The 21,435-nt window shown below is 48.1% G+C and overlaps 1 protein-coding gene across 2 annotated transcripts in view; it reads right to left on the bottom strand.

Moving 5' to 3' along the window:
* Positions 1-21,435, bottom strand: part of CDH13 (cadherin 13) — a 749,080-nt gene that overhangs the window by 30,973 nt on the left and 696,672 nt on the right. The window lies entirely within an intron of this gene.

Raw genomic sequence — 21,435 nt, 5'->3', positions numbered from 1 at the left:
TCATTATAGCACAGTTGTTCATTCAGAAAGTAATGATTGACCATTAATTAACTCTGGGCCTTTTCTGTTTTAAATATTTTGTACATGCACCTCCTTTATTCCTCATGACAAGCCTGGGAGGAAGGAGCTCTTATCTGCCCAGCTCTCATAGAGGCAGAGTTCATAGCCTGTCTCCTGAGTCCAAGTCCAGCTTTTTTTTTTTTTTTTTTCTTCTGCTTTTACATCTTGGATGTATCTGGTATGCAGACTAGGCAGGAGAAGCACTGTCATGAAGGTACAGGCAAGGCACATGGACGCTTGGAGGAAGAAGTAATTATCTCTGATGGAGGGCAACCCCGGGGTCCTCACAGAGGATGCAGTATCTGAACTAAGACAGAAGGAATGGGGGGATATTGTCAGAGAATGAGAGGACAGACACGTCAGGAAAAGAGAAGAATATGAATCAACATATGGAACAGAGATATCACTAAAAATGTAAGTTCCACAAGAGCAAGGATATCTGTTCACTGTCATGACCCCAGCTCCTAGAACATTACTTAGTACATATACAACACTCAATAGATAGTTGCTGAGTGAATGTTTTTGAGAGTCCAGCTGCCGATGCAAGGGACACGGGTTCGTGCCCCAGTCCGGGAAGATCCCACATGCCGCGGAGCGGCTGGGCCCGTGAGCCATGGCCGCTGAGCCTGCGCGTCCAGAGCCTGTGCTCTGCAACGGGAGAGGCCACAACAGTGAGAGGCCCGCATACCACAAAAAAACAAAAAAAACAAACCAAAACAAAAATCAGGTCAGGGGGCTTCCCTGGTGGCGCAGTGGTTGAGAATCTGCCTGCCGATGCAGGGGACCCGGGTTGGAGCCCTGGTCTGGGAGGATCCCACATGCCGCGGAGCAACTAGGCCCATGCGCCACAACTACTGAGCCTGCGCGTCTGGAGCCTGTGCTCCGGAACAAGAGAGGCCGCGATAGTGAGAGGCCCGCGCACCGCGATGAAGAGTGGCCCCCGCTTGCCACAACTAGAGAAAGCCCTCGTACAGAAACGAAGACGCAACACAGCCATAAATAAATAAATAAATAAATAAATAAATAAATGAGGCAGAAGGAAATAACTGCCCTTAAAAAAAAAATAATAATAATCAGGTTTCCATCGCTGTCCTATTTAATTGCATTTTTGCTGGGCCCTTTGTTTCCCTCTATTAGTTGATGTATTTTGTTTGGTGCCTCTTCCAATCGGAGGCCTTAGGGAGGTCTGCCCGTGCCGCAGATCTCCTTGATGCCCATCTTCCTGTATCTCCTCAGAACCACAGCCACGGAGAGAGGAGGACGGGGTCATTCCATTTACTGAGAATTCCTAAGTGCCCAGTGCTGGGTTTCACCATGCCCACGCCCTCCATACTAAGAGCTGCATGGAAGCCCCTGGAAGTAGGTGTGATCCTCCCCAACCCTGGAGCTTTTTACCCGAGAGGGGAAAACAGCTCAACACCTATCAACCGACTTGCCCTTCCAACCTCCTGGCCTATGAGCCCTTGTGTCAAATCAGCCCTTTGGACCGACTGGCCAGGCACTCTGTAAGTTTCTGCATTTTCAAAGGTGTCTTTTAAATAAACCTTTAGTGCAAAAATACTGGCGTGCAAGATATTTTCTGTGCTTCTGGGCCTGAAAAATGCATATGCCTTATTAAATTGGCATTTCCAGGCAATTTATCTGTAATGTGAACTTTGCTTGTTACAGGGGAAGAAAAATCAAATTAAAAACAAGACTCATTTCAGTCTGTAGGCAGCTTCACAGGAGCTGCTCGCGTGCTTGCCAAGGCTCGACCTCTTCCAGGTGTCAGCGTCGAAAGACACAGGGCAGGCTGATAAGTAGATCAGAGCAGTGGGGAGGCGAGGAGGGGGGCACCTAACCACGGTCCTGCCCTGCTTCCCTCCTGGGAAGCGGGTTTACTGTCCGCAGGGCCCTGGCAGAGCAGGGAAGGAAGCTCCCAGGCCAGAGGCCCGGGCCTGGTATTGACCTGGAAGGACTTCCAAGCCAGGGGCCCAGCTCTCATGGGGGGAAACCATCAGAAATATCCCGTGTGATGGCATGGATTATAGGGAGGGTTGGTATTTTTAGACCAACATACGAGCCTAAGCGCAGCTCATTCTCAAAGCGGAGTCAGTAAGGATGGGAAAGATTATGAGAGCCTGGAAAATGAAAAGAAGAAAGGGGAAATACAGAGTGATTTTCTATTCCTACTGAAGGAAGCAAACAACCCTGTAAAACCACAGGGAAGAAAGGAAACAGCAGGTGTATAATCAGCTCCTCACTTAATTCCCCCTGCGTTAGAAGAAGTATCTGCTTGGGTGACTCAAATCAACCATTTTATTTAAAAACAGAACTAGAAAGAATTCCCAGCAGAAGGAAATACAATGTTTTGAAATAGCTCATGTAGCTACGGCTCTGAGTACAAAGGAAAGGGCATATTTCAAATCTCCTGACAAAACACACACAAGAGGCTAAGGGACCAGTGGATTCCAGAATCCCAGCTCAGTTACACAGCACAGGCCATCAGAGCGTCTGTAGAAATCTGGGGGACAGCGTTCTCTCCCGCTCCTGGGGAACCAGAGCCAAGGAAGCAGTCTTGCTAACAGGAAGGGCTTCTCAGGGACGGAGAGATGCCACAACCAGCAGACGTGGACAGGAAGAGCTGCCCAGATCCCTACCGTGACAACAAGCAATGCACAACCACACCTAAGGAGCTCACTTTCCACCCTTCAGTGGACAAAGGCACGTTTGGTGTGAGTCCATTATCTCTGCTCTGCCACAGGAAGTAGGAGGTGAGATCACTAGGGATTATCTTTTGCTTGGACCACTCCAGTACACCTGGTTCTTGCTTCCATTCTACTTGCTACAGTCAATTCTTCAAAGAGCAGCCAACTGAAAATTGACCATTTTCAGTGTATATCTCATATGATGTAAGTTCCTGCTCAGAATCCTCCAGTAACTTCCCTCTGGGCACAGAATAAAATCCAAACTCCTGACCATGTCTCCAAGGCTTTGCCTAACTCTCCACCCGCCTTTCATCTACCTCATTTGACTGTGTCTCTGGTACCTAGAAGAGTGCCTGGCACACACTGAGTAGCTACTCAGTTGTTGGATGAATGAATGAATGAATGAACAAGCCTTCTTCAACATGCTTTGACTGATCCAGATCCTGGGTGACCCAGAATTCTAAAGGAATTTTGTCCCGAGGTGCCCCATGGACAGACCTCTCAAAGAGGCTACTAGGCAGGGAGCAAAATGGCTGACTTTCAGAAGGAAAGCAGGAGTCCAGCACAAACCATATTTTTTGGCACAAAGCCTGAGTTCAGGCACAGTGAGCCCTCCTCCCAGGTAGGGTGCTGGGAACCCGCCAGAAATCCAACCTTCCAGGCATCAGCCAAGGGCCAACCTTGCCAGCAGGACTTTCTGGGGACAGCAGTTTCAGGCTCTTCTCTGCATGTTCCATGATCAGAACAAGGAGACTGATGGATCAAAAGAAATTCTACTTCTGGGCTTCCCTGGTGGCGCAGTGGTTGAGAGTCCGCCTGCCGAAGCAGGGAATGCGGGTTCGTGCCCCCGTCTGGGAGGATCCCGCGTGCTGCGGAGCGGCTGGGCCCGTGAGCCATGGCCGCTGGGCTTGCGCGTCTGGAGCCTGTGCTACGCAACAGGTGGGGCCACGGCGGTGACAGGCCCGCGTACCGCATAAAAAGAAAGCAAAGAAAAAGAAAAAAAAAAAAGCAAAAGAAATTCTACTTCTTTTTAGAAATCATTTAATTCCTGGTTCTCCTAAAACCATGTTAATTCTAGAGACCACATATCCAAACCCTTGAGGACACCAGAAATCATGAGGGAACATGTTCTGTAGGTGAGGTGATGGCTGGCTTCCACCCTCTCACGTATACCCAATGACACGCAGATTAGGTCTTTTGTGTTTATTGCAGAAAACTCAGGCAACATAGACAAGCAAAAAGAAGAAAATTAAAAGCACCCTCATCTACCTCCAGAAATAAGCATTACTAAAATTTGGCCTAGAGGCCAGACTATGTACAGATACACACATGAACACATGCATGTTTTTAAAGTGACCATGCTGTTTACTCTCTCATTTTGAATAACTATTTGCTGGGTGTCTCGTGTGCCAGGTGCCGAGTGTGGTGCTGGGTGGGGCAGCAGTGGATTCCTGTTTTGTTGGAACTTACACTCTGGCAGGCAGAGAGGATGTTAATTAGTAATTTACATTAGTTATTTAATTACACCGGTGATGACTGCGGCCAAGGCAGTTTCCCTCACATAACACATCATGCTTTTCTATTTTTCAGTATTTGCTTTCTGTTGTATCTAGAACTGTAAACACACATTCATTGATCACGGAGGAGGTGCCACACGATGTGTGTACGTTATTACGTATCATCGCCCCATCAGCCTGGAAGGTAGATACTATTACCCCATTCTACAGATGAGGAAACAAAGGCTCAGACTGGGCCAGTAGCTTTTAAGTGGCAGAGCTGTGGTTCCAATACAGATTCTCTGTCTCCTGAACGTAGTCTGCATTTTTGTTTGCCTTGAGAATAGACTGTGAGGGTTGGTAATTTTTCTACGCCATTAGCTCTCCACATCTGGCTTGTATCAGGGTTACCAGGTTGCTGAGTATGATGGGGCCTTTCTGCTTTTACCAAGTTCCCCAGGTGGTTCTGGTTTACTAAAGCTTGAGATCTACCACTCAACCCACAATGATTAAACTCGGAAAGGAAACCCTAGGACTGTGTCCTGTGGATGGGTTTTATTTAGGGGGTTAACTCAGGAACATGGCATTGGAATCTACACAAGAGTAACATTTCCTAAAAAAAAAAAAAATACCCAAACTATTAAGCTGATATAATACTCTTTTAAAATCCTATTTCTGTTTATAAAATTTCAGACACCCTTGAGAAAGGTTTAATATAATACAGCACATGTGTGTGAATTTAATATCTTCATCCCTAGAAAGTCTCAAATAATATTGTCTTAAACTGTTCTTTTGTTGGAAGGTTCATATTGACAACATAAGTCAAATTAGAGACTTAACCACTGGGACAAACTACTCAGTTATGGTGGAGATATCACTGGTAACTGAGGTCTGAGAATCATTTGTTCTAAAAGATAGTCATTCTTAGTCACCACCTGCTCTCACTAGTGGGAGAGAAAGGGGCGGGGCCCCAGCCAGCGGGATACTGACCTTGCTCAAGATTACTGTGAATCTTCTGAGCCTGCAGAAGACACTGTCGACCCCCGACCTGCTCCTCCGTGCGTGAGCCCTGTGTGCACGGAGCCCTCCCTGCCAAGCAGAGGGGAACTGGCATTTCCCGGGCACCAGCTACTTGCCGGGATCATGCTTGTCATCTCCAAATACCGGCTCACTACCTGTTCCAGGCAAGGCAGGTCTGCTGCTCACCTCTCCCAGCAAAGGTCACGCCTGCTCTCTTGTTTGAGGCCATTAATCCTTTGTTATAATTTGCTGCCAGTGTCCTTACAAAGGTGCTGATAGGACCTTCTGTGACGTGGCTTTGGGACCGGGCTCTTTCTAGTTTGAGCTTCATCCCCATTCTGCAAGCTTATTTCCGAAGATGATTTATGAAGTCTCCCACCCTGCCTTCGAAACCTACGTGAATGCAGCAGTTATTAAAAAAGGAAGCAAAGTCCCCACAGCCCTGGTTATAAATGTCTTGTAGGGTGCCCTCATTATTGACTCAGGCCAAAATGATCACAAAGAAATACGGAGAAATCTAGCAAGACAGATTCAATGCGTAAAGTCACAAATTTAACAATGTCAGAACATTTGGGAAAGTGGGACCCTGATACAGTAACTACATATGTGGCTCTTTTCAGTAACAGGCTGAGACTTCAGATTTCTGAAATCCAAGAACACATCTGTCAACTCTAGACAAGAACGTCAGTTGATATCTTCAGTGTTGGTGAAAATATTAAACAGATGCTTTAAAAATGCAACTACAAATTGTTTTTCATGATTAATGATCATTATCATTATTATTAATTATTATTATTTTTTTTTGCGGTACGCGGGCCTTTCACTGCTGTGGCCTCTCCCGTTGCGAAGCACAGGCTCCGGACGCGCAGGCTCAGCGGCCATGGCTCACGGGCCCAGCCGCTCCGCGGCATGTGGGATCTTCCCGGACCGGGGCACGAACCCGCAGTCCCCTGCATCGGCAGGCGGACTCTCAACCACTGCGCCACCAGGGAAGCCCCCATTATTATTAATTTTGCTATTAATGATCAGGCCTGGCTCCTCCTCTGTGCACTGTCAGGGTCAGGGTTAAATCTCCCACACCTGTATATCCATGCTGGGTGGCTTTTCCCAAGCACTAGAAACTGCACTTGGAAGGGAACAGGATGACCTGGAATTCGGTACTATTTGGTAAAATGTAAGCTTTCCTCCGTGTGAGGATATTCACCCATTTGTTCACTTATTAGCTGATTCCATGAACATCATCTGGCTTTCACTGTGTTCCTGGGTCCAAGAAGGCAAACAAGAACAAGCCAGCAAGGATGGCTCATCATCTGAATATTCCACTGACCATGTCGTGAATGAACTTCTGGCCACGTCTGTCATGGTCTCTAACATCCCCTCCCTCTTTACCCTGGTCGGCACACTTAGGAGTCCGCCTCTCAGAGACTAGAATCATCCAAATACATGCCAACCAGCACAGAGCACAATGTTCATCTCACAGAAGACGAGGAGTTCCAGGAAGAGGCTCAAAGCAATGCTGGAGTAAGTAAACCCCAGACAATGAGGAAGCAGCAGAGAGAAATCAGTCACCAGACAGAAGAAGAGAAAGGAGATTGCGTTTATCAGGGCCTCAAAAAAGAGTGTTTTGCAGCATTTATTTGCAAATTCATGTTCTGGGTAAAGAGGCTAAAAATTTGAGTGAGAGGTACTTGCACGGCTGCTGGCAAATGTATAAGGACAGAAAAAGCGTACATTTTTTAGCAGACAGGTGCTTAATAAAAATTTAAAAGATTATAGTAGGGTTAATTGATGAGACCAAAGTAACTCAAAAACTTAACATGAGGTCCTTTAAAAAATTATCATAGAGCTCTATGTGGGCTGATAATTTTATTATGATGTGACTTAAATACTTACATATGGACGTAATTCTTGTGCAACTGTAAAACCAAAACCAATTTACAAAAACACAGAGCCAATGAAATTTAAATTAATATCATAAAAACAAGTGGTTTGCCCAGGATTAGGTGACGCCCTCTGGCAAGGGGACGAACCGCTGGCATGGCTTGGAAGGACACCTCTTCGTAAACGTGCCAAGCAGAGCGTGAAGTGTAGCGTGTGCTGTCATGCGTGTTGTTGGAAAAACTATGTCAAAGCAAAACAATCCTTGGTTCACACATGTTCACTCCGAGAACAGCTTATGGCTGGGGTTAAAACAAACTAAGAAACAAATTGATTTTCATCATTTATTGTTCCAAAATAAGGTCTCAGTCAAATCTTTCTTTGGTTTTGAGATGGATTTTGGTCCCCACTTTAAATCAGTTCATCTTCGGTGGTCCTTTTCTCTCCCTGTCTTCTCTAGATAAGGGCTGCTGGTGGTCCCTGCTCTTGAAGGATCACGAACTGGAGGACTTGAGCTGGATGAAGGCTGTGGAGGCAGGACTTTGGGGGTGCTGACCCCACGCTGAGACGTGCCCTAGGAAATTACTCCAGGCCCACACGCCTCCACCTAGGACCGTTGAGGACAAAAAACATCCTCAGGAAGAAAACAACTCGTGCTGAGCCTAACTCTAGAGCAGCGGCCATCTCTTCCCGGAAAATCTCAACATTTATAAATAGCGAAAACTAAAGGCACCGCTCTCGACGTCAGCCTCCACTTTGCCCTCAAACAAAGGCCCTTCTGTTTTTTGTGTGTTTCTAACATGATGACAGGATTCTGCTGTCTTATCAGGCTTCTTAAAAGGAGACTTTCACTTTCCTATCCCACCAGGCCATATTTAGGCTGTGCGATGGGGTCCAGTTCTCAGTGGCCACTCATGGGCCCATCCTTAACGTCCCCAGGGCACAGGGAAGGTCCACGTTCCTCAGGTCTAATTATGTAAGCATTGCAGTCAAGGTTCACCCATAGCCCAGCCCTCACGCCCACCCAGGGCCGTGCAGCCCCGCCCCCAGGGATCACTGTCATGCCCCCAAGGAAGCAAAGGGGGCCCTGCTGGCCCTGGGCCAGCCTCTGTCCCGCAAGCCCATCTGCTGGGGTAGAGTCAGGCCAGGGTAGAAGGTGGGCCTGGGCCTAGGACCCTTGGGTGGTGATTGGAGGCAGGGTTTCCAGTGTGTAAGGGTCTTCCAGAAGGCCAACACTCAAGCGAAGACGGGGACGGAGCACCCTAGACACTCACTTTGGGAGATCTGGGGTGACCAACGTGAGACAAAACAGCCTCTCTTTCTCTGATTTCCAGGACAGAGGTTGGATTTCTTCCTCACCCTGCAGGCATGTAGCTCAGCATCCTGTGGCTTGTGAGGCCATCCCTCATCCATGATTGCCCAACTTTACTAACACTTATTAGAAGGCTGAAAAGCAAAATAAACTAGTTTCGGCATTTCAGAGTTTGGGATGGATACAGCCCCCGGCAGCGTGTGGCCCGGGTTTGGGGCCTCTCTGCCCAGGGCTGTACAGCTTGCAGGTCAAGTTCAGCTTCTGTCCACTAAAGGCGATGGTGTGGTGGTGTCTGGGCCAGGTGCTGTTTCCCATGGTGGGTTGTCTTGAAGAAACGTGCTCATTGGGAGGGCAAACCAGGATGTCAGAAGACCAGCACGGGAAAGTTAGTCAAACCCCCTGCATTCGTTCTCAGAGTTTATTTCTATTGGGTGATTAACTGACAGGCCATGGCCGTTGCTCAACCCCTGAGCCTTTGAGCTCAGCTCAGACCAAGCTGGGCAGAGGTATCGGCGCTTTCGAGAAGTCGATGAGTGAGGCTGCCGCAGATACCACAGTGGGACAGATGGATGGCTGAGCCCGGCTTTATGCCTTGAAGGTCGGTGAGCACGGCCTGGCCAGCTGCCACGGAGGAGGTACTCATGGGCGGGTGCTTGGCTTAGCGGACAGACCTCCTCCCTCCACTGCAGTCCAGGTGGTGAGCGATTGCAGACACTGCTTCTTACGGAGGCTGGGCTGTGGGGAAAGCCACATGGTTCTTGCTTCATACGGAGAGACCTCGCCTGGAGCGCGTTTCCACTGACCTTGGCATGGCCCATGGTCTAGCTGAGTTATCCCCCAAGCAGGTGATTCCGCTGGCTCCCCTGTGGGAAGGAGCTGGCAGGCATCTCCCACCACGGAGCCCTGGGCCACACATGCCCAGCCCTGGGCACTGATGTCCTACATTCACTCCATGCATATTTTTGGAAGACATGTTAGGAGCCCAGAGCTCTGCTAGGGACGGGGGAGGCTGCAGTGAACAAGGTGGGAAGCTCCCCACCCCCTGATGCAGACCTTTGCCAAGGGCATTCATCGCCGGACACTGCCCTTTGCACACGAGGTGGTGACTGCACATGATGGGGAGCGGCTGTCTCCCTCTCTTCCCAAGCCCAGTGACTTGTCACACGTCTGGTCCATCGCAGGTCTTAGTCAAGGACGGGTGAGCGCATGGGCAAAATGCCAGGCAAACGGGAGGACAAGCTACGGAATTCCGAGGAGTCAACGTCCCAGGATTTGCAGGGTGTGTGAGGACAGCCGTGTGCCTGGTCCACACGGTATGCGGTGGGTAAGTGGCCCTGGTACGGTCAGGTGTGCGGAGACACAGAGCTTCTGACAAGGGCGACAACGCATCCTGGGCCTCTGAGCCTCCCGCTGCCCGAGGACGCCAGCTGTTTCCTCATTCTTGCCTCCCCACCATCCATGATTCCTGCTCCCCACACCTGAGGCCCCCAGCCCTCCACCCTCCCAGCCTGCTTTTTAGCTGCTGGTTTCTGCCGGGAATTCTGTCCCCAGCTCTCTGCTGGGCTGGCTCAGTATCATTCTTCAGACCTCAGTTCAAATGTCACCTCCTTCCTACCCAGCCCATCTAAGGGGCCTCTCCCATCGACTCCCCATCCCTTCAGGCTGTTTGCTTTCCCACTGGCATGTGCTGTACCCTGCAGTCAGCCTGGTAATGTGGCTATGTATTGATTTACTTGTTCACTGCCCGTCTCCCCACTGGAACGTAAGTTCTACAAGAGGACAAAGGCTTGTTCACAGCTGTCCTCAGGGCCTAGTTAGGGCCCAGCTCGTGGTGCAAGTTTAGCAAGTGTTTGCTGAATAAATAAAGAAGCCAGTATGGTTGCATGGAGGCAGAATATAAGAAGAGTAGTCAGCCCGTCCAAAACATTTACTTTGAGCCTTGTTGTTTTATATCAAAAGTAGTGTTTACAATGGACATTCCTCAACGGTCCACGGCAGCATTTAAAATCTCCCAGGACCCTCTGGGATGGTCCACACGAGAGACTTTTACTCATTTTACATGTTTCTTGTCTGAACTCTAGAAAAGGAAAACTTATGCTTTCTGGATGAATCAAACTCTTCTAAACTGACTTCCCAGAAGACTCAAAAAGAACCCAGGTAATTCTTTGCACTTGTCTTGATTGCTTGGTTGTTTAAAAAGAACATCGCATATGCTTTTTGCGTCTTGAACTTTTCATCTAATTGTGATTAAAAGAACATCTCAGTTTAGCCAAGAAGGAAGAGTTGTCTCCAACGTCTCCAGTTCCTAAAACAACACTCCTAGAAGGAAATAGGTGAAAGTCCCTTAAAACTCTATATATTCTTTGATCTAGAAATTCCTTTGCTAATAATTTAGCCTAAAGAAATAGTAACGGAGCAACTTCTAAAATTTGGGAATGCTGGGTTAATAAAATCAAAGCTTCCCCTCCTTTGCAGGACTTCTCAGAGACTTGAAAATGTAGATTCACACTGTGAATATCCGAGAAAGAGCCTCAGAACACAGCATTGCTCAAACTTATTTGGCAGAGTTATTTAGCTACAAGAATGTTTCCTCCATCACTGTTCATTATAGAAGAATTAAAGAAATACCAAAAGTGATTAGTTACCCAGATAATGAAACACCATGCAGATATTAAAAGGCATGATAGGGCTTCCCTGGTGGCACAGTGGTTAAGAATCCGCCTGCCAATGCAGGAGACATGGGTTCGAGCCCTGGTCCGGGAAGATCCCACAGGCCACGGAGCAACTAAGCCCGTGAGCCACAACTACTGAGCCTGCGTGCTACAACTACTGAAGCCTGTGCGCCTAGAGCCCGTGCTCCACAACAAGAGAAGCCACTGCAATGAGAAGCCTGCGCACCGCAACGAAGAGTAGTTTCTACTCGCCGCAACTAGAGAAAGCCCGTGCACAGCAGTAAAGACCCAACACAGCCAAAAATAAATAAATAAAATTAAAAAAAAAAAAAAGGCATGATAGGACTTCCCTGGTGGTGCAGTGATTAAGAATCTGGCTGCCAATGCAGGGGACATGGGTTTGAGCCCTGGTCTGGGAAGATCCACATGCCACAGAGTAACTAAGCCCATGCACCACAGCTACTGAACCTGTGCTCTAGAGCCCACGAGCCACGACTACTGAGCCCACGAGCCACCACTACTGAAGCCTGCACGCCTAGAGCCCGTGCTCCACAACGAGAAGCCACTGCAATGAGAAGCAGCCCTAGCAAACTGATACAATACTATATAAATATTAGGTTGAATCATAAAGTTGCCATTTTATTGGTCAAAACCCATCAAGTATCAGCAGTTTCATATGGCCCAATACATACAATAAAAATGACATGTCATAATTGTGCGTTTTCTGCTACTGGACAAGAGCTCTTTGAGGTCCAGGAGACACGTCTTATTTGTCTTTGCTTTCTCTTCTCCCCAGGCATCCACTGGCATTTGGTAAACGTTGGTGACTGGTGAGTAAATTACCAAGATGAGCATTTTGAATTCCCGTTCCAATAGAAGGCTTAATGCGGCTCATATCAAGGCTGGTTCTCTCATTAAAAAGAATTACCGTGCACTTCTCGGCAGGAGCTACTGAACTGTTTGCCAAGACCTTTTCTTCTCACTTCATAGGAATACAAATTAAATGTGTCTTTACAGCACACACACACACACACACACACACACACACACACACACACAGCCCAGTGTCATCCAACCCTTCTTGAGTCACACCACTCACACACACAGGCTCGTGGCATCAGACGGCAAGAGCGGGCATGTTCTCCCCAGGCTCCTGGGTGGGCACCAAGGACTTGAAGCCCAAGGTCAAGGATGGGCTGGGAGGCAGAGAGTGAGTGGTATGTGGTCCCAGCACCCCCCGGTGTCCTGATCCCTCTCTTCACGCACCATTTCCACTCCTGCCTGTCCAGACCACAGCCCAGGGCATCTGAGTGTATGATGCTGGGCTCTTACTCCTGGGAGGAGCTGGGGCTCTGGGTATAGTCACATTTCTAAAAGCTTCTGCTATGCAAGAGAAAAAGAAAAGCGCCTTCCCTTCAAATGCATGAGTCAAAATTGACACAAAATAAACTAAACCCCTGAATCGCAAAAAAGTGGCCAAATTAGCAGATGCAGGGAAAGGCTGCCATCTCCTGAAACCATGTGGTTTACTCTCTGGCTCTCCCATTGTGGACCTTTGAGCCAGGCTGTCGGCTGGTCCCTTCAAGAGATCTGTCATTCCCAAACCTGGCCAGTCCTTGGGTCTCACGTCCCTAACACATGGTCTCTTGGAAAGCTATTCCAAGCCTTCTTCAACCTTTGAATGTAAATTTGTCTTTCAGGGCCTCTACTGTCAATTTACTAACATTCTTGGCTTTTAAATCTCCTACATTCACATTTTATTGTGCAAAACTGAATATATTTCCTTCTCAAGATGGCAAGGTTGGAAGCTGCCTCCTTGAGCGCCCACCACTAAGATGCTGGTCCATGGGGGAGATGGGTAGGTTTGCGATATGCAAGTAGAAGAAAATGGTAGCATCTAGGTGATGGGTGAATGAGTGCTCGCTGTAAAACTCTTCCGACATTTTGCGCGTTTGAAACTTTTTTAAAGTTGAGGGAAAAAAAGGATGAATGTGTCTTTTTTGGGGACAGTAAGCACCTTCTGTTCCCACATTCATGTCTTTCTACAAAGAGACCATGAACCTTCAGGAGGTCACACACTGTATGACTGCATTCATCTGAAACCTCCAGGCTAGGCAAACCCACAGAAACCGAAAATAGATTAGCAGAAAGATTAGCGGTTGTCTATAGCAGAGGACAGGCAGAATGGAGGTGATGGCTAAAGAGAATAGATTTTTTCTGGGGTAATGAAAATGTTCTAAAATTGATAGTTGTGATGGCTGCTCAACTCCGTGAATATACTAAAAACCATTGAAACGTATATTTTAAATGGGTAGATTGTGGGGTATGTGAATTATGTCTCAAGAAAGCTGTTATTTATTTATTTATGTTTGGCTGCGTTGGGTCTTCGTTGCTGCACGCACGCTTTCTCTAGTTGCGGCGAGCGGGGACTACTCTTTGTTGCGGTGCGCGGGCTTCTCATTGCGGTGGCTTCTCTTGTTGCGGGGCAAGGGCTCTAGGCACGTGGGCTTCAGTAGTTGTGACACGTGGGCTCAGTAGTTGTGGCTCGCGGGCTCTAGAGCGCAGGCTCAGTAGTTGTGGTGCACAGGCTTAGTTGCTCTGCCGCATGTGGGATCTTCCTGGACCAGGGATCAAACCCGTGTCTCCTGCACTGGCAGGCAGATTCTTAACCACTGCATCACCAGGGAAGTCCCAAAGCTGTTAGATATAAGAAAAATACCTTCAAGGAAGTGAGCTCTCCATGGTCACCAAGATGATTAAAGCACAGCAAAACAAGACAAAAACCAAACACCCTTCGCGGGATGCTCTTCAGAATACTCTACTAATGAATTGCAGGAAGCCAAAAAATGACAGGGGTATTTTGATTTTCTTTCATTTTTGCCTGCTTGACATATGCTCGGTCAAACGAAGAACTCTCATCTACGGGATCTTTATTCTTCCTTGTAACGACTGCAGCAGAATGGGCCATGGTCACTAGTTGCCTGGTGAATGAATGACTGACAAATGAATGAGGGAGCATGCACCCTGCTCTCACCTTGGCCGTCCCTATCAATTCACGTCACTGTCTTTGAATAGATATTTCACTTATCCTTAATCATGGAGGTTACAGCTGTTTCTTCATGGTATCAAGGATTCTTGTTTCTCCCAAACCCAAGCAGGAGTCCTCGTCTTGTCACCAGTTTGGCCTGATGACATTACTGCCACACTTGAGCCTTGGTTTCCCATCTATAGGACAAAGGGCAGGTTCACCGATGGTCTGTAAGGTTCTTTCTAATGCTAGTAAATTATGACAGTCTTTACCCAAACAATAGTTATTCATGGTTGAGTAAAAAGTTATAAAATTATTCCTGGTGGGTAGCTTCCCACTGAAGTCCTGGGAGTTTCTTCTACATGATGAGTGACATTTTACAATATAGTGTAAATGCAGAGAGTGGAAAGTCAGTCATTAAAGGTGAGAAAAATAAACAGCTGGCAAAGAATGCCTGTATAAATTGCTCACTCTGACTTCAGGGGGATAATTTTTTTAAAGTAAGACCACGAGAAGTAGATTTATGTCCCCAGATCCAATGCAAATGCAGGATCTGTACCATAACCATTTATCAGGTCCCGTAGAGCTGAGTTATGGCCCAGCGGCCCTACTTTGTATTCTGATGGGCTCAGAAAGTTAACCGACAACACAGAAAAATATATCCTCCGACTCACTGCAGAGGATGGGTTATAAATGAGCACAACCTGATTTTCTGCTCTGGAAAAGCAGTGTTTTGAAACTCTCATTAGAAGTTAGTCGTTAAAGCTGTGCCCAAACTTGACTGTTTGGCCCGTTGCTTTATTGCTGGTTTAGTCATTTAATTTCCTGACAGCGTTGGGCATGGAAACTACTGCCTTTGCTTTGGAACATTCTAGGTTGACTTCTTTGTCTAGATTTACCACCAAGTCAGCCAGACTGTGCCCAGGACACATTACACTGCTGGCCCCTGCAGAGGTTTCATGTCCATGTATGAGAAGCTGGGTGGCACAGAACCGGTATCCAGCGCGTGGGATGATGGGAAAGCCACCCAGGTACACTTAGCCCCCACCTGCTCTGCGGGAGACACTGCGCTGGCCTGGAGCAAGTGGACGCAGAGGGATGACCGGGCTTCTGACCCTCCTCCCCCAATATTAGCGGAGAGACTGAAGCAGTGTTTACCGGACTGGGTGCCCTATGGTTCTGGCCCCAGCATCACCTGCGGAATGAAAGACACAGATTCCCAGGTCCTGACACTGGACTTCTTGATCTGGTAGGTCCAAGGAAGGGCTTAAGCCTCTGTGATTTTAACACCTCCATCCGTTTTTGATGCTTGTCCAGGGCTGGGCATTTGGGATTCGCTGGGGCCTGGGGCTCTGCCATTCCTTTAAGCAGCTGGAAGGCTGAGGTATAGAGTCCAGTACATTTGATCTAACAAGCAGGTCAGGAACCTTCTCCCCGGCTGGGGGATGGCCACGAACCTTCCTTTTCACCCTCCATGTCCAGTGAATCACCAAATCATTTTCATTCTACTTTCTTCATGCTTCTCAGATCGGTTGCACGTCTTTGAATTCTCTTCCTTGCTGCTCTGGTCCTGGCTGCCATCATCTCTTAAGCGGCCTCGTGGCCTCTCCTCTCTTTCCCTAACACCTGTTTTGTGCCTGAATGAGCTTTTTCTAAAATTCAGATCTGATCATAACATCCTTCTGAGCTCAGTCCTTCAGGTGTCCCGACTGCCTACAGATCAAGGCTTAAATCCCACAGTGGGCCCCACAAGACCCTTCACTATCGTGCTCGCTTGTTCAGTGAGCAGCTCAAGCCTCTGTGCCTTTGCCTACATTTCCTGGGCCCGCACACCCTTTCCCTGGTCTGCCTTCACGTCTCAGCTTGGCTATCTCTTCCTTCCTTGACTCGTACAGGCAGACACAGGTGTGCCTTCCTCTCTGCCCTTGTCATACTGTCCTGTTTTGCCCCTGAATGTCATTTTCACCACAGCTTTTATATTTATAAACTTTGTTTATACAGTTACCCTTTCTTCTAGACTAGGTGAGCCTGGATAGCAGAGGCCAGGTATGTTTTGATGTCTATATATCCTCAGGATCTGTGAATCCTGGGTATGGATGATCCCGGAACTGGTAGGAAGGCTGGGGAGACGCACAGGGGTTCCCCCAAAGGCCGTACCAGGGGAGCTACTCCTAGCCAGGTCTCCTCTTGGGGTTGCCCTGGTTCCAGCACAGCTCTTGTCCAACCAGCAGCCCGTATCTCTGCTGGCCTCTCTCCATCAATAATATTATTCCTTTGGGGAGGCCGCTACTGCTCAGGTTGGCGGGGAATGGCGAGGTAAGTGTAGAGGTCTCCAGGAGAGCTTCCCGGGACCCCTTCAGGAGGACTTAGGAGAGGGGCTCCAACGTAATTTCAGGAGGCCTGAACTGGGAAGAAATCTCCCATGGCCAATTTGAGCTTGTTCAAGTTCATCCACCCATGTATTCATACATCTACCCATGTATCCATCCATATATACATTCACACACCCATCCATCCATGTATCCATCCATTTATCCATTCACATATCCTTCTCTGTATCCGTGCATCCAAGCATCCATCCATGTATCTATCCATTCATGTATCCATCCATCCATTATTTCAGTATTCATTGGATGGCTACTGTGTGTTAGGAACTCTTATGTACTACATCTATGACAGAACTATTATGCTCTAGAAGGAGCAAGATTATCAGCACTATGTAAACAGACAATATAATAATTTCATAGAGTGACACGTGCTCTGGAAGCCATCACATTGGGCAATGGTACCGGAGCACCTAGTAACAGGTGGGCAGAGTTAGGGAGGGCTTATTTAGAAAGCAGTGACCAAGGAATGCCTCTCAGAGGAGATGACCGATGAGACTTAAATGAAAAGGAGATAGTCAAGTAGAGATATAATGGGCGGAACATTCCAGGCAGAGGAAACCATGGTGAGCTGATGAATCAGGGAGGAGCCTCCAATTGGGAAGCAGTTGGGGGATAGTGGCTAGAACAGAGGCCAGCAGATTGACCCGAGTTCAAATCTCCACTCAGTCATTAGCACCTGTGGGTCACCAGGAGCGGTACCAAACTTTCTGAGTTTTTTCTCTCCCGTATGTAAAATGGAGACACTAAAACCTTACACAAGGTGGTTGTGAGATTACACCACATGTGGAGCATGGTCCTTGGCATGGGGTAGCTTCTCAAACTCACATATTTCAAAATCCTTTTGCCATGTGAAAGTCACCATACTTACTGCATCAGAATCCTGAGACAGGGGAAAAGATTGCTCACCTAGGTTCTGGTAACCAGTTTCAGACCGACACTTCTATCTGACTTCGGTTTCCTTCCATATTTAAAAAATACTCTATGTACTCCCTTTATTATGCACGTCACCCAGCTCTAGTTACTGTGAGACTAGAAGGTCACAGCTTGGCTCCAGGCTCAAAAATATGGCACCTGTCAGGCTCATGATTTAAGAACTTGGCCTTCCTCAGTGGAACCACAGCGCAGTAAAATCCAGTCAACGATTCAATCCGTTGCTGCTGAGTAAAAGCTGGGAGAAATCTTAAGCTGCTCTATTAACACTAAACCTTTTATTAGTAAATGTTTTTAGTAAGATGACATTGAACCCCCTACTTCCCTCTTCCAGTCTCCAAACAGCTCAGCTTTGGAAGGAGGGCCAGAGACTCCGAATAGGAAGCAGTGACTGTGCCGGACGAAAAAAAACCCAAACCCCCAAAGGGAACCAAGATAAAAACAAAGCACCTTACAAGGGTGTGGGCCAACGGGACACACAAACCCAGTCTGCTCAGGCCTGCTATTTTAGGCTTCCCTCTTTTGATTACATTCACATCTGGCTCTTATTTTCCTTTTAGATTGCCAGAGGTGCACTGGTCAAGGTTCAGCATCTGGTTTTCGGAAGGAAAAAGAAAGCCCAGGTTAGTAGCATTTGCCCATTTCCATGGTGTAAATACTTCCACCGTGACTGACTTCGAGTCTCTCATGATACCATGGAGTGTGGAATTGGACAGAGTTGGTAACAACTGGCTTGTGAGCTGCTCTGAACTGGCTCTGGGCCAAGACTGCCACGTCATCACCCTAACGTCATGACCACCTACTCTGGTTGGGTACACTGTCAGGCATGCACACATGACACCTCATATAATCGTAACCATCACTGTTTGCGGCAGGGATTGTTATTACCGGTTCAAGGATAAGGGGACTGAGCTCAGAGGGACTGTGTGGCCCACACAGGCTCACACCATGAGAAGGTGGCACTCTGCCCCCGCCCCCATTTCAAGCCCTCCTGTTTCTTCCCTGGATTAGTACCTTGCTTCCCAACAGGCTTCATGACTGCAGTGTCCCTAGGGTCCTCCCTCAGTGCTCTTTTGTGTATATAACCATCTATCCCAGTTCAGAACTGAGTCCAGTTTACTTAGCTTGCCCTAGAATGCAGCCTATACTTCCTCATACAATCCCTTTACTCTGGCAAAATGGATTTCCCCACTGTCCCCAGATGTGCCTAAAGTCACTGACCACCCTCTCCCATCAGCTTTTCCCTACCCTGCTTACCCAGGATGGTCCCATGCAAATCCTGGCCCCTCCTACCAGCCCTCCTGGACCACCTTAGTCCCTGGGGCTCTCTTCTTCTCTTGAGTGTCTACAGCGTTTATGCCTGGACTACTCGCTTGGGCCTCAGCACCAGTGGCTTTTTTTTTTTTTTAAATAAATTTATTTATTTTTGGCTGCGTTTGGGTCTTCACTGCTGCACATGGGCTCTCTCTAGTTGAGGTGAGCGGGGGCTACTCTTCGTTGCGGTGCGTGGGCTTCTCATTGTGATTGTGGTGGCTTCTCTGGTTGTGGGGCATGGGCTCTAGGCGCATGGGCTTCAGTAGTTGTGGCACGCGGTTCAGTCATTGTGGCTCGTGGGCTCGAGAGCACAGGCTCAGTAGTGGTGGCGCACGGGCTTAGTTGCTCCGCGGCATGTGGGATCTTCCCAGACCAGGGCTCGAATCTGTGTCCCCTGCATTGGCAGGTGGATTCTTAACCACGGCGCCACCAGGGAAGAATGCATCAGTGGCTTTTGTAAAAACTCTGCTGTTTGATTTCTTACTGCTTCTAGGAGACCACAAGCTACTGGAAGGTAGAGACAGTGTGGTCTGCATAATTATAAAAGAGCCACAGACTCTTGCCCAGACAGGTGTTTAAGAACAGTGCCCAGAGCAGAATGTACGTGACTTGTCCACTGTAGAGCAATTGTAAGGAAGGATTCTGCTACACTGGGGTCTCAGACCCCACAGCAGCCTTACGAGAACAAACTCAATCTATTAAAATATATTTTAAAACAGAAAATCTCATTCTCTCCTCCCTTTAAACTATATTTACTTGTTACAAAGAGCAAGAAAAGGCAACGTCTCTATGGCTGAGTGTGCAAAAGACTCGAGTTCTTCTGTGCTCTGGGTATGGGATACAAGATATATCATAACTCAATTCTCCGATCCACAGAGTTTTGGAGGATAGATGGGGCTGTCAACCCTAAATGAAGCTGGTCTGGATGGCTGCGGGCTGTGACCTTCAGGTGACTCTGGCCGAGCCTTCAAGGAGCGTGGTCACCCAACCCTAGCAGCGGGTTGGCTGTGCCTGCGTTTCTGGCTGCATCTAACAACCACTCCAGCCAGAAAAAGAGTGTGAGATTCTGAAACTATGGAAACATGGTAGTACTGATGATGCTGTAGGTGCAGACGTGAAAACTCCCAGGTTTGGGGAGCCTCCTGCCTCAATGCCGAGACGCCCCACCCCTAGGAACACCCTGCTGGAGTCCTATCCATTTTGGACACAGTTATGAGCCACTCCATGGAGGGTGTGTCAGGGAAAACATTCTTCAAGGATCCTGCTCCATAGGAGAGGTCCCGCGGGACTTATCTTCCAGAACGGACCACTCCTGGGTTTGGTTTGCATGGAGTCCACATGTGGCTCTCGTGAGCCAGGTCAGGGTGAAGTCAGTGAGGACAAAGGCTTGACACATTCTGGAATCAAAATTACTGTCATCTGTGCCTGATCAGTGCGATGCCCCATGACCATTTGCCTCTCACTGTTAATTTGCCTTAAAAAGGGGCAGAGACCAGAAGAGAGGATGAGCGAGTTTTAAGAGACACTGACAGTGCCCTGGCACTCGTACCCCTTTAGTGCACATCAGGCTGGTACCACCTGCCAGCACCTCCATTTCTGTGTCTGAGATCTTGCTCTGGCAGCCAGAGCCCTTTGCCCACCTGTGCAATGGGCTGGAGTGCTGGGGAATCAGCCCCACTCAGAGCGCCCCTCCCCCATAACCGATGGGAATCGACATATAAAACCCCAGCTCCATCGCTTCGGGTCAACGAAGCCTCCACGGGTTCCTGGGGTTCCCTGAGCGGGAACGGCCCCCTTTGCCCACAGGGGTAGCTGGCTGGACAATGCAAAGTGCACTGGTGCATTCCCTTCCCTGTCTCACTTGCCACTCCCTTGCTGGTATTTTACGAGATCACCTCCCAAATAGACAATTTGCACCCAATCCCTGTCTCAGTGTCTGCTTCTGGGACAACCCAAACTGAGACAGTTGTGTCAACAGAATCCCTATCGGGCAGTGGTTAATTCTTCCGGAAGCCAGTGCCTAGACCAGCATGAAATGACTTCATCCAGGATAGTGGTGAGTTAATTACAATGAGCTCTCCTTAGTGTTTCAACAACAGGAGAGGAAACAGAGCAGAGGAAGTCCTGAATGGGTTTCCATGAACGAAAATCCAGAGAAAGGTGTCTGGCACACCTGCAGGCTGAGGTTTTAACGAGCTGCCTCTCAGGATCACAGAGAGATAACAGGCTTTGCATGCAGGGGGATGGTTAATTGACCTACTTTTTCCCAAACTAACTCTTTCAACCCTCACTGAAGCCCTGCAGGCAGGTATTTCATTACCACTGAGAGATAATCAGACACTGAGACACTGAGGGGTAAAAGGTCCTCATCAATCCCCACCAGACGTGTATGAGGTCACAGATGGGGAGACCCAGCTCTGGCTCACTCAAGCACACAGTAGGTGCTCACTTAATAAGATTTCCTGTTTCTTCCTGCTGTGCTGATGTACCCCCTTCAAAACAACAGCCTGGCCCATTTCTCAGGTGTTTGAGTCTGTTTCATGCCATAGAAGAAAGATAAAGCTGGGACTCTTGTATCTGGTATTAGTGAAGTAGGCAATTCAGACCAATCCTCCCACTAAACAAGCTATAAGATGTTGGAAAATATATAT

This window comes from Delphinapterus leucas, chromosome 20 (assembly GCF_059928025.1).
Source record: "Delphinapterus leucas isolate spDelLeu-1000000601 "Yukka" chromosome 20, BTC_Dleu_Yukka2, whole genome shotgun sequence".
In the NCBI taxonomy this organism is placed as follows: Eukaryota; Metazoa; Chordata; class Mammalia; order Artiodactyla; family Monodontidae; genus Delphinapterus; species Delphinapterus leucas.
The sequence above is the reverse complement of the archived record's forward strand: the minus strand, read 5'-3'. Positions and strand labels throughout refer to the sequence as shown.